The 13,895-nt window shown below is 38.3% G+C and overlaps 1 protein-coding gene across 1 annotated transcript in view; it reads left to right on the top strand.

The window, feature by feature from the left end:
• The first annotated feature begins 12,283 nt into the window (after positions 1-12,283).
• The window catches only part of fbxw7 (F-box and WD repeat domain containing 7), a 193,301-nt gene continuing 191,689 nt past the window's right edge, over positions 12,284-13,895 (top strand). The window contains exon 1 of the mRNA XM_063008328.1: positions 12,284-12,507. The gene's annotated coding sequence lies outside the window, so the exon portion shown is untranslated. The remainder of the gene's footprint in view (positions 12,508-13,895) is intronic.

Raw genomic sequence — 13,895 nt, forward strand, 5'->3', positions numbered from 1 at the left:
TTTTCATTAAAGTTGCTTGTAAATCCATTTGTAATTTATTATTAAAAACACAAAGCCACAAAACCAGAAAAGAGTTCAAATACACGATCAAGGACTAAAAGGCAAAGCAGGGTGTGGCACGCAAGCTAGCAAACACAAACACAAAGGAACAGAAACAGCTCAAACTTACTAAAACAAATAAGCTTTATGATGAAGAACAGGTGTATCTGACTGGATGGATGGTTATAGCATTCAAACAAGGCTTGATGTCACATTTAGCCAGCCATATAGAATTTCATTTTTACTTGTTAGAAAGTCAAAGTCAAGCAGGTAGACTGTGGCTAGTGTCCTAGAAGAATTGTTTAAAAAAATCTAGTAAAGCTGAAAAATATCTGGAAGGGGCACACAATTTCTAAGTCTCTGGGACTCCTCCAAATCACAGTGAGAGTTTTATCTCCACATAACAAGGAGTAACAACTTATCTAGAGAGTCACAAAAGAAAGAAAATTAAAAATTGCAAATATATTTATGGGGAGGTGGGGTTGTAGGGAGTAAAGCAGTGCTAACCAAGTGAAAAAATATTGCTTATGCTCACCATAGCACCTTGATGATCCCAAAACATCAAAATTCCAACTGTCTGGACAACAAGGGTCTTATTATATCTGATAAACAGCAAATATGGCTATTTATAATAGGAATATTAAAGCAGCAGTTAAGCATGGTGGTATGAAGGTGCTTTGCTGCATCAGGGCTTTGTAGATTTTCTGTTATTATGGGATGGATAAATTGCTCCCTATATGAGAAACTGTATGAGAATGTAAGATATTGTGTACGTACGCTAAAGATGAGGTGTAATTAGAATATACAGCAAGACAATGCTTTAAAATACAAAAGCAAGTCAAATACCTGATTTGATCCCAGTAGAGATGCTGTGGTGGGACCTGAAAATTAGCAAGTCATGACAAAAAAATAGCTAAAGAATTAATATGGTTCTGCAAAAAAAAAGAATAGGCTACAGTTTTTCCTCAGTAACTGATATAAAAGAATGTCAGACAGACGTGGTGGTGCAACCTTTTAATACATTGAATGGTTATCTAATTTACACAAGAATTATATGACTGTTAGATAACTTAGAAAAAATTTAATTGTTATAAAAATGTGTCCGTTTTGTAATATCATCATGTTTCTTTTATTGTTCTGAAATCAGTCTGTATGCCAAATATTCGATCCCCAAGTGGGGTGGTCCGGGTCCTTTCTGTGCGGAGTTTGCATGTTCTCCCCGTGTCTGCGTGGGTTTCCTCCAGGAGCTTCGGTTTCCTCCTGCAGTCCAAAAACATGCAGTCAGATTAATTGGAGACAGGGAATTGCCCTGTAGGTGAATGGGTGTGTGTATGTGTGTGTGTGTGTATGTGTGTCTGCCCTGCAATGGACTGGTGTCCCATCCAGGGTGTTACTGTGTGTCTTGCACCTATTGAAAAGCTGGGATAGGCTCCAGCATCCTCCCCCACCCTAACTGGATAAGCGGATAAGAAAATGAATGAATGAATGTTTTAGCCTTAAATTATATGTTTGTTTATCTCCCACCTAAAATGTCTGTTTCTGTGTTTGTGCGTTTAGGCCCATGTTTGAAGATGACGTTCCCTCAGTGATGGAGCTGGAGATGGAGGACTTTGAAAAGTGGATGGTAAAAGAAGGTACATCTAAATCCACTCAATCTAAAAACCTCTCTGACATCTGCTGGGTCCAAAATAAGGGCATGGACGACTTGATATTTGTGTCCGCATACTTTTGGCCATATATTGTAAATGGGCCTATACTACAGTATGAAAAATCAATATTCATTTAATCATTCATTTTAACTAACTTTACCTCATCCTGTTCAGGGTCAACACACACTAATACATTTACTTACTCACTTATACCTAAAGACCATTTAATCCACTCTCCCGTGTTCATCAAGAAAACCCACATGGGCGTAGGGAGAACATGCAAAAGCCCTTACAGACAGTGACTGGAAACGAAGATCAATCCCAAAACTTCATGAACCAGATTGCTGTGCGGCATCAAGTACAAGTGCTAAACAGTCCAGCAGATGTGTGTGCTAGGAGCTGGAATGAAAAAAATTTGGAATTAAAGATGTAACCAGCAGATGGCGTCACTGCATCACCATTTATTAAATGTTAACAGCTCGAGACTCTTAATACTGCTAGTTCTGATAAAATCCTAAAAGTCCTGATTTAAAATGGTCTTTGTTAATATTCTTATAAGTAAGTATCATATCTTATGCTTATATTTAAGTATATTGTAATAAACTGTTGTCATAAGTGCATTTGAAATAAGTTAAAAAAATAAAAAAATAAAAAAATAAAAATCTATATATATATATATATACAGTATATATATTATATATATATATATATAATATATATATATATTATTTAGACTTACTTTTCTGTTTAAGGGGCTTTTATTTTTTTAACAATTTTCTTAATGTTTTATTTAGATTGTTTGACAGTGTACCCCAATTTTTAATATTACATAAGCTTAAAAAACAACAACCTGGAATTTGTTTTTAATACATGGATTTTTGTATACTTATTTTATTCATTATTAGTTTCCACTAATAATTTACAGTTTGTTAGTTTAACCCAGAGAAATCAGTGGTGTTACCCTTTTAAAGATTCTAAACTAATGCACAAATCACATTCTTTTATTAATATCAGTGCTTTAAAAAAAATACTATTACTATATGGCCAAAGTCTGTAGACACCCCTTCTAACTATTAGGATTGCAGCCACATCTGTTGCATTTAATGCAAATATAGGCATTCAATTTTATAACGACAATTTGGTGAAAGACACAATCCATGAAGTAAGGACCCTAAAGATATGGTTTGATATGTTTTGTAGGCATCAATTTCAAAATGAGCATAAAATTACAAAAAAAAAAACAATGAAGCTGATAAGGTAAAACATTAAATCCTTGTCCGTGTATTGTTTTAGGTTGAATGTACCCTTAAGTTACATTAAAAAATGAGATGCCGTTTGTGGTTATTACTCTAATCACTAGGCATTTCTCAGCATGAACGTTTGTGTGATTATATACAGTGTATCACAAAAGTGAGTACACCCCTCACATTTCTGCAAATATTTTATTATATCTTTTCATGGGACGACACTATAGACATGAAACTTGGATATAACTTAGAGTAGTCAGTGTACAACTTGTATAGCAGTGTAGATTTACTGTCTTCTGAAAATAACTCAACACACAGCCATTAATGTCTAAATGGCTGGCAACATAAGTGAGTACACCCCACAGTGAACATGTCCAAATTGTGCCCAAAGTGTCAATATTTTGTGTGACCACCATTATTATCACTGCCTTAACCCTCATGGGCATGGAATTCACCAGAGCTGCACAGGTTGCTACTGGAATCCTCTTCCACTCCTCCATGATGACATCACGGAGCTGGTGGATGTTAGACACCTTGAACTCCTCCACCTTCCACTTGAGGATGCGCCCCACAGGTGCTCAATTGGGTTTAGTCCATCACCTTTACCTTCAGCATTCTCAGCAAGGCAGTTGTCATCTTGGAGGTTGTGTTTGGGGTCGTTATCCTGTTGGAAAACTGCCATGAGGCCCAGTTTTCGAAGGGAGGGGATCATGCTCTGTTTCAGAATGTCACAGTACATGTTGGAATTCATGTTTCCCTCAATGAACTGCAGCTCCCCAGTGCCAGCAACACTCATGCAGCCCAAGACCATGATGCTACCACCACCATGCTTGACTGTAGACAAGGTACAGTTGTCTTGGTACTTCTCACCAGGGCGCCACCACACATGCTGGACACCATCTGAGCCAAACAAGTTTATCTTGGTCTCGTCAGACCACAGGGCATTCCAGTAATCCATGTTCTTGGACTGCTTGTCTTCAGCAAACTGTTTGCGGGCTTTCTTGTGCGTCAGCTTCCTTCTGGGATGACGACCATGCAGACCGAGTTGATGCAGTGTGCGGTGTATGGTCTGAGCACTGACAGGCTGATCTCCCACGTCTTCAACCTCTGTAGCAATGCTGGCAGCACTCATGTGTCTATTTTTTAAAGCCAACCTCTGGATATGACGCCGAACACGTGGACTCAACTTCTTTGGTCAACCCTGGCGAAGCCTGTTCCGAGTGGAACCTGTCCTGGAAAACCGCTGTATGACCTTGGGCACCATGCTGTAGCTCAGTTTCAGGGTGTTAGCAATCTTCTTATAGCCCAGGCCATCTTTGTGGAGAGCAACAATTCTATTTCTCACATCCTCAGAGAGTTCTTTGCCATGAGGTGCCATGTTGAATATCCAGTGGCCAGTATGAGAGAATTGTACCCAAAACACCAAATATAACAGCCCTGCTCCCCATGTACACCTGGGACCTTGACACATGACACCAGGGAGGGACAACGACACATTTGGGCACAATTTGGACATGTTCACTGTGGGGTGTACTCACTTATGTTGCCAGCTATTTAGACATTAATGGCTGTGTGTTGAGTTATTTTCAGAAGACAGTAAATCTACACTGCTATACAAGCTGTACACTGACTACTCTAAGTTATATCCAAGTTTCATGTCTATAGTGTTGTCCCATGAAAAGATATAATGAAATATTTGCAGAAATGTGAGGGGTGTACTCACTTTCGTGATACACTGTATGTGTGTATTTGTGTGTGTGTGTGTGTGTGTGTGTGTGTGTGTGTGTGTGTGTGTGTGTAATGTGATTAAATGACGATGCAGAATGCACCAGAATGCACAAAACAATTATGTTACTTCCTACACAGGAGCTTGTGATTGGGTGGTATCTTTTATTAGACTTTATTAAGAAAGCTTGCACAGATCTGAGTATAGCAGGCTTGCTGCTGTAAGCTTTTGGGAGGAGAGGGGTCTTAATCTTAATCTTGGTACTGTCATCAATATAACTCATATGTATGTATTTTTTTCCCTGTTGTGCTGCAGGTAATTGCCATGGAGTCAGATGAAGTAAAGGATGGAGTACTTATATTACACTGCAGAACCCCTTTTCCTGTACTGTAATCATCTACTGATCGATCGTCTTTATTTATGCACACACATACACACACACACACACACACACACACACACACACACATACACATACACACATTGGTGCCTTACTGAACATTCATTCATTTTCACTAACCACTTTATTCTGGTCAGGGACGCGGTGAATCTGGACTGTGGTCACGAGACAACAGTAATACACCATGGACAAATCACTACATCACAGGGCAACACACACATTCACTCACTTACACCTAAGAGTAAACAGCCAATCTAATTTATTTGTTTTTAAGAGGTGGAAGGAAACCAAAGTACATTAAAAACCCATGCGGAGTTTGCGGACACAAGCAGAACATACTAAACTCCTCACAGACTGTGACTTAAGGTTAGAGTCAAACCTCTTAATAAGACTATAACTTTGCAAACAGTAGGTTTACAAACATGACAAACAAAAATGACAAAAAAAATCTTAAAAAGAAAACTACAAACTAGGAGAACTAAAAAAATCACTAAAAAAATAGACAACACATGGTACAATAGACCATGAAACCCAAAAACCCTGAGGACAAAGAGCTGGGAGGTTGGGGACCCCAGTTTCACCAACAATGAACTGTGAAACCAGAAACTAGAAAAACTGAATTGTAGTAGTAGTAATATTGTACTTGAAACCAAGGTGTTCTGAAAACTCATAGTACTCAAGTACTAGAAAAACAACAAAACAATGTTGAAAAAGGTACAAGGAATTTTTAAAAATACATTCAGAAAAATAACAAAGAATACAAGAATATAGAGAAAATTACAAAATAAGACAGTTATGTACTAGGTAAACTATGAAACTAAAACAAGAATAAATGAGAAAATATGACAACTTGGAATTGGGAGAACTGGGAATCAACAAACCAGGGATAGCCCTAAACAGGACAGCTAGTATAGTATACTAGCTAGTATATCTGGGAACTATAAAAACAATTAATAAAAGTAACAAGGGAAAATGTTACTATATGCACTGAATTAAAAATAACAAACTAGGAAACTGCTATCATACTCCTACATGTATCATACTTCTAACTACAAAAACCTAGACACCTGTAAACCAGAGAGACTTAATAAAAAAGAGGAACTGAAAATCCTAGAAAACATAACCACAACTGCTCACAGCTGTTACACATGCACTACTCCAAAAAACCCATGACAACTAAAAAGCTACAAATACAAAAGCTAATTGGGGGTAATGGGAAACGGGTGAGGACGATTAACAATCAGAAACTGGCTATCACAAACAGGAAACAATGCCTTATTAGGAAATATAAAAAGAGAGGGACAATACTGGACAAATATACTTAGAATATAGAAGTGAAAGTGAGGTCAATTATTTATGTACTTTGCTAGACAGAACACAAAGAATCCTCTAATATGTTAATATGCTCTTTTTTACATTTCATGCTTTATTACATTTCTGTTTGTCCACCATTTCTAAGGTTTTTTATGGTTTTAAAATGTTTACATGTTTACATATTAATTAAAATCTTTGCACCTTAAAGTCAGACATGATTAAAGGTGCACTTATAAAAAATGTTGTTATTTTTACTAATTCAAAGAACTGGAGATATCTGGAGGACATGATGAAATGCAATTGTTCAAACAGTTTAATTAAAGCGTTTTTAATTCAAGTATTTTGTACGCCTGAGAAAACAGCACCTGTTTTGCATACCTCCATTATACAGTTACATTATGCACACCCAAAGGGCCTGCTGTTCCTAAAAAAATAATATTGTTAAGACATTGAAAAGATAAAATTATTTTTGTATTTTACCTTGTAACCACTTATTTTCACAAGATGCACCTTTAATTTTTTTTGGCTTTTAAATGTTTTTTTTTACATGGGATAAAAACTATGCATCAGTGTCCTTTTGTTATTATAAAATACGTTTTTAAATATATTTTAATAAAAGCTGTTTTAGTACTTGAATGTTTTACTAGTCTAACACTGATCATAACTTCTTAAATCATAAATTCTTTTTTGTCATAAAAAATGTTTTTAAATAAACAAATAAAATTATCTTTGACATAAAATGTGTGATAACAACTGCTTACTGACCAAATACCCCAACTATTTCTAGTAATTATGTATGGGTGTTTCAGCCAAACTAATGTTTTGCTGTTGTTGATAAATCAGCTGTATAAAATAAACTGTGATCTCAACTTTGTGGTAACAGTTTGAAGAGGCTTTTTTGTTCCAGGATAGCTGTGCTCCTGTGCACCATGCAAGGTCAATAAAGACAAACAGTGGAGGCTAAAAGTCTTAAAACACCAGTATAAAAGCTAATGTTTTACTATTTTTTAAATACAATTTATTATTATTACAAACTATTTATTTGCATAACAATTTTTTTATGCATTTTCTTCCCATTTTCCTCCTGATTTTAGCGCACTCAATTTTTTTATCTTCCGCTGCTGAGAGATACCAGATTGCATCCGAGGAGAGTCTCTTCCGCCCATCAGGGTCCTTACACAGCGTATGAAGAGCCACCCACCCACCCACACATAGTCCGGCCTCCACCCTGCAGATATGGTGGACAATTAGTATCTGCTGCAGGCACTGCCAATTATGCCCGCTAGATGGTGCCCAGCCGACCGGGATGAGGAGTTCAGAAACTCGGTGCTGGTGTGCTAGCGGAATATCCTGCTGCGCCACCTGTGCTTTTGCATAACAATTTGAGTAAAAAGTTGACTCTTTGAAAAATTACATGAATTTCAAAGGTTCTTACTTTAACTTTCATCAACCACTTTATCCTGGTCAGGGTCGCAGAAGGTCTAGTAGTGGGATAGTGTATTAGACCGCTGCGCCACCTTTATGAACATACATGAGTTTCTGATAAGTGGATAAAATTCACCTGCTTGAAGTCATCTGATCTCATGCTTCAACAGAAAAGACGATCTGATCCTTTGCATGGTCAATTTCACACATTTCACTCCAAATGTATGCTCATTATAAATGCTAAAGAAATAGAAGCATGTTCACTAGTGGCCTCAGAATTTTGGCCCACATTGTAATTTAATGGCTTGTGCAAAGCCTTAACTTCAACCTCATTAAACATGTAATTGGAAAGTTGATTGCAAACAGTCAGAGATGATTCTTTCTTTTTTGGTCCAAAGAACATTTCTATTAAGATGTGTTACAGGCATAACATTAGAAATCATTGATTTATAATAAAATATTATTTATTGCTCTGTTGTTGTACATTAAATACCTGTAAACAACCTGTTTACCTGATGTAACGAGCCCACTTGCTGTAGAAATAGCTCCACTTACAATGCACCCAGATATTTTTACCTCAGATTAGCCAAGACTTGGTGCCAGACAGACGAAGGTTTAGAGGGAGAAACTGAACAAATTAGCTCCATCTGGAGCTGTTTTTAAACAAGTAACAGCACGAAACCTCTCCTTCCCCAAAAATATTGCACACTTCACCTAACATCTCATGCTGAATCTTTTGTTAGTTCCAAACTTCCGTTCTTGGAAGTAAACAATGTGGTTGTGGAGTTCGATCCTGTTCATGGCATACCAGCGTTTCTCCACACCTGTCTACTCAGCAAGAGAGTGCAAAGGAAGTAGATGGCTGTTCAATCCATCATTCACTGCTTTATCCTGACCGGGGTTGTTAAAGGTTCAGTTTCATTACATTACAAGGATGGTTTTATTAGTTTAGTTTAGTTAGAAGGGCATTCGGGTGTTTCAGCTTTGAGTTTCAGTGTTGTCATTAACCTGAATGAGGACTCACCTTGCCTCTGGAACATCACCTTGCCACTGGAACAGTGAGTTCTACTGTCTGGTTGAAGGCCAGCACGCATGGTGGAGGACAACAGAGAGCATAGCGTGTTCTGCTGTACATGTAGGGGTCCATTGCTGGCTCGTATTTCTGCATTAATTACTTATATAAGTTATATAGATTCTGGCTTTATGAAAACACACAAAAATGTGCAGTTATCAAGAAAACAAATTTTAGATTATTTTAATAGTAGAGATTTGCTAAGCATTCTTAGAGACCTAAGTGTTCGTTACTGAATAATGAGACAAATGTTGTTCAAATTAAGGATTTTTTAATTGTAGCTATTCCTTTTAGAAGTGGGTAACCACCTCATTGTAACCCTTAGTGGGTGTCCTTTAAAATCCTTCAATAAGCACACCAAATATGGTTGAAATTCTAAAATGATCTACAATTCTTTCTCACCATTGTGCAAACCAAATCATGAGTTACAGGAAGACCTGATACCCAGTTTCTTGCTGCATTTAAACAATTAAGACTATTCTATGCACAGCAAAAGGCTTTTGTCAACAATACTGCCCTCTTCTCCTACCTGAAATAGACTAATGCTTCGTAGAAATGTGTAGTGTGGTCTAAAGAGCATGACCTTTTACACTGTTTATGTAAAAAAAAACGATATTGTGTTCTCCTGGATGAAAACAAGAGGGCCACCTAGATTGTTTCAATGTTAGGGTTAAAAAGTCAGGATCTGTCATGGTATGAGATTAGTGCCCATGGCATAGGTAACTGTAAGGGCACCATTTATGCTGAAAGATACACAATTTGGAGCAACATATGCTTCCCTCTTTTTTAAAGACGTCCACGTTTATCTCAGCAAGACAACAACCATTACCAACATTCTGTATGTATTACAACAGCATGGCTGCATAATTAGAGAGTGCTATCGGGTGGAAGACTGTCCTGCCTACAGTTCAGACCTGTCTTTCATTAAGCATGTGGCACGTTATGAAATACCAAAGTGAAGGCCCTGTGCGGTTGTGCAGTTAAACACTTAATAGCAATTCACATACTGTCCCAATCTCTTTGAATTTGAGGTTCTTCTCATAATTTAGTGCTCCTGACTGGAAATATTTGAAACCACTTTATATTAATGATTTCAATACACTATATGTTGGTACAGTGATGAAGCTGGTATAGTGGGTGACACACCTAGTAGAGTGGGTGACGAACAGCAACATGGTTCCTTATGTACTTCTGTCTTGTAACTGTCTATGACAAATATTAAATGATCTTACCTTGGCCATCTAAGTTTATTAAGAGTATTATGGTTTTCTTAGGTGAATTGATTGAATGAATGAATTAATAAATATTTATCAAAGACACGACAGGTACTCTTTTGTTCTCCATATTAGGCATATAGTTGGAAATAGAGGTCTTATTTATATAAAAATATTGTGTCTGTTTAGGCCTGAGTCCTAAAAAAGTTCAGCTCTTTTCAGTCTGAGACACAGACCTCCTGCTCAGCAGCAGCTGGCTCTGTGCCAGTCTCAATGCCATGCTTCTCACACACACATTCCTGAGTGCATTAGTTTGGTTCTGCTAGATTAAGATACTTGGCATGGGAAGTAACAGAAGACGATGTTGCCAAAAGCATAGACAAACATGAGTTCATTGTTAAAAAAATATTCTTGTAAAAATGTTTCCATTTACTGGAACTAAGAGGCCCAGTCCAAACAATCAAAAACAACCCCAAACTATTTTTCCCTTACCATACTGTCCTACCAGTATTTCATAGTTTTATGTAATGCTTGATTCTTAGAATCTGTAGCACTGTTTATTAATTTTCATTAATTTTCATTTTCACATATATGGAATGAAATTTGTTGAGGGGGCCCAAAAAACTTTTTTGCACTGGGGCCCATGAGCTCCTAGTTACGCCACTGGCCAGAGGCTATGTTAGAGGGGCCAATTACTTTCTGCCCAGATGTGCACTGCGGGCATTAAGAGGAAACAGTCGATATACAATAGAATTCAACATTTTATTTATGCAGTTTTCAGTCTACAGTTTCTTGAGTTTGATGTAAACAGATCAACAAAGAAAAAAAATTAAGGCATTTGCTCTGCTTAAATGTCATTTATTCAGTCCTTTTCTTTTTCATCTTTTCAGGGCAGTTGTAGCCTAGTGGTTAAGTCACTGGACTAGTAAGCAGAAGGTTGGCGGTTCAAACCCCACCACTGCCAGGTTGCCACTGTTGGGCCCTTGAGCAAGGCCCTTAACCCTCAATTGCTTAAACTGTATACTGTAAGTCCAGTGGCGGCTGCTGGTCTTTCAAAGAGGGGAAGCTCATTGTCGGCTTACATCATAAAATCTGTCAATTTATTTATACGTAAATTCTGCCCTTCGTTCCTTTTCAAGAAAATGGCCTGAACTCGAACAAGGAAATGTTGAAATTATGTTAAACTGAAACAAATACTATGAGTGTGTTTTATTTACACAATGAACAATGGAAATGGTCAAGTAATTTCACCAAGCAAATACCAAGAAATGGGTCGCTGTTTGTCTTTCGACTTCACTCGCAAAATCCGCGATGGGACTGAAGCTCCCAGTGATTAAGTGACGTGTAGATCTCAAAATAGCTGTCAATCGAAACGGGATTCAGCCTTTCGACTGATCCTCCAATCATCTTCCAGAAGCTCCGCGTCCAGACCCACAGCTCCATTCACCCCCAGAGACGCTCAGCGTCCGGGGGCGGGACAAAATCGTGGCATTTATCCAATGACCGGCGAGTTTCGAAGCAATGAAAAAAACGTTCCATGCAGCCCCATAGAAGTGAATAGACGCTCAGCTTCTGTCAATTGCATTGACGCGACGGGAGTTAACAAAATCGAGTCAGTCGATTTGTGATAAGTAGCTGATTCTGAACGAACTCGTCTTCGAGATGAACGTGTTCTAGCGCATTTGTAGTCAATGAAATGTTAACACAACTGTACATATTTGACCATTTCATTTTTGACATTTTAGGGGAAGCTGAGCTTCCCTTGCAGTCTTAGAGAAATCGCCACTGTGTAAGTCGCTTTGGATAAGCGTCTGCTAAATGCCGAAAATGTAAATGAAAATGTCTTATTCAATTTGAGTTACATATACTGTATTCCGGGGGGGGGGGGGGAATAAGCTGGTTGACACAGGGGCACTGGCCCCCGCTGGCCCCCCACCCCCGGTAAGTATGGGAATCACCACTCTGGCGCTATTTTGTGTAGTACAGGCGCGCATGCGTGGTCTCAGTGCATTAGAACACTGCCAGTGGGCGTGACCGAGGTATCTGGCGTCATCATGCTGAGACTGGGAGATGTGTGAGAGACGCTGGTAGCGGTGTGTGCTGTGTCGCGCGGAACCGAGAGCTCGTTGTGGTTCCTCGGTGTAACGGATTTGTACTTGTACAAGACGGGAGTTCTAACCGACTGCAGCCGCTCATTTATCTCTAATACACGCTCACACTGGATGGATATACAGCGAGTGTGTGAGAGCGTGACCGGTGCTGACCCGCTTATTAGCCCTCATTGTTACTATTCATGTGGTTATTTTTAATATTAGCAGCATCACTGTCGCTTCTAAACAAGAGGAGGTTTTGGGAACGCGAGCAACCGGCTACTCTTTCCTGGGAGGAAGGCTGGAATATATACCCTAAACCTTGCATAAGGTGAGCACATTTTTAATATTTCTATAGCTGTTAGCACTGCTAATAAATGACTTTCATTACAAACCAAACCTACACGTGAACAACATCCCAAAACCTTCAGTTTGCCTGCTTTACTCTTTAAGGATAAACCGACGAGAGGCGGCTGTATTCTAAACACATCTGTATTCCCTACATAGGGTGCTACATTTTATAATCGAGAGATGCCTCTTGGACCCTATAGTGTGCACTCTTTAGGGAATAGAAGGATATTCGGGGCTTAGCCGCTGCTCATACTACAGCAGATACTTTGGTCCACAGCGAGCTGTTCAAAGACTCCCACATATATCGGCACTCTGTCTATTTATATCCGTGCACTGTGATGGATAGACAATAACTGCCTGTACCGTTTTGTTTGGTGCACTTGTTTCTTATTATTTAGTTTGGTGTTTGGTCTTCTATGGTGCTAGCTGCAAGCTAACATAAAGCTACTTTCAGCTACTATTTAAAGGGTAGAAAGCGGCTGGCGTAAACACACGTTTATTGTTGTTGTTATTATTATTATTAGTAGCAGCAAACTGTTTATAAAATAAACAAAAGCATTATTATTATTATTCCCAACCGGATATGTTTAGAAGTGTTTACTTTTTTGGCGACACACAAACTAAGCAGAAGCTGTATCCCAAATAGTTCTGAGTGTCCTATATTTTGTGCGTAGGAAAAGCTCTTAGTGCTGTATGTTCACTTCGTAGTGAACAGCACGATATTTGGTATTCTGCCGCTGCTTATTCCCTTTGCTTTGGTCTGTCGTGCTGTGTGAATGTAATGATTTTGTTTTCATTCCCCGTATCTATGCACTAAATAGGACAGACCACAAGGGCGTGTAGATTATATTCAGTGCAGTTCTACTTTTGGTCTGCACATGCTGTAGAGATCCAAATGCATCCCCAGTCCACATGTCTGTTCACTTGATATACAATTATGTAATGGTCTGCACATTTGGACATAGAATTCATGATAATGTGTACTGTACAATAAAGGTACAAACTGTCTGATTTAAAAATCGCATACTTTACACTAAATAGTAGGCTTAAGTTGTACCAAAAGTGCGTTGTAGTGCACTATTCGGCTCATGTGGAGAGTAAAGGCATGCTGATTGAGACACAGCCAGTTTGTATGCTATGCTTAGCTAGCATTGCTAAGTTTAATTATACTCTTGCTTATTTTGGCCAAACATATTGGTTACTTTTATTTATTCGCTATTTTCTGCTCTACTGTTTTTTATTTGCCTTTGAGAGAATTACACATCTTGCACAAGAAAACAGTTAGTTAGTAAAGCATAAAGCTAACGTGATGCTAATGTATGTTTGTCCTGTTCAGCTACAACTAAGCATACAAAAATCATGATCGTT

Source organism: Trichomycterus rosablanca, chromosome 14 (assembly GCF_030014385.1).
Source record: "Trichomycterus rosablanca isolate fTriRos1 chromosome 14, fTriRos1.hap1, whole genome shotgun sequence".
In the NCBI taxonomy this organism is placed as follows: domain Eukaryota; kingdom Metazoa; phylum Chordata; class Actinopteri; order Siluriformes; family Trichomycteridae; genus Trichomycterus; species Trichomycterus rosablanca.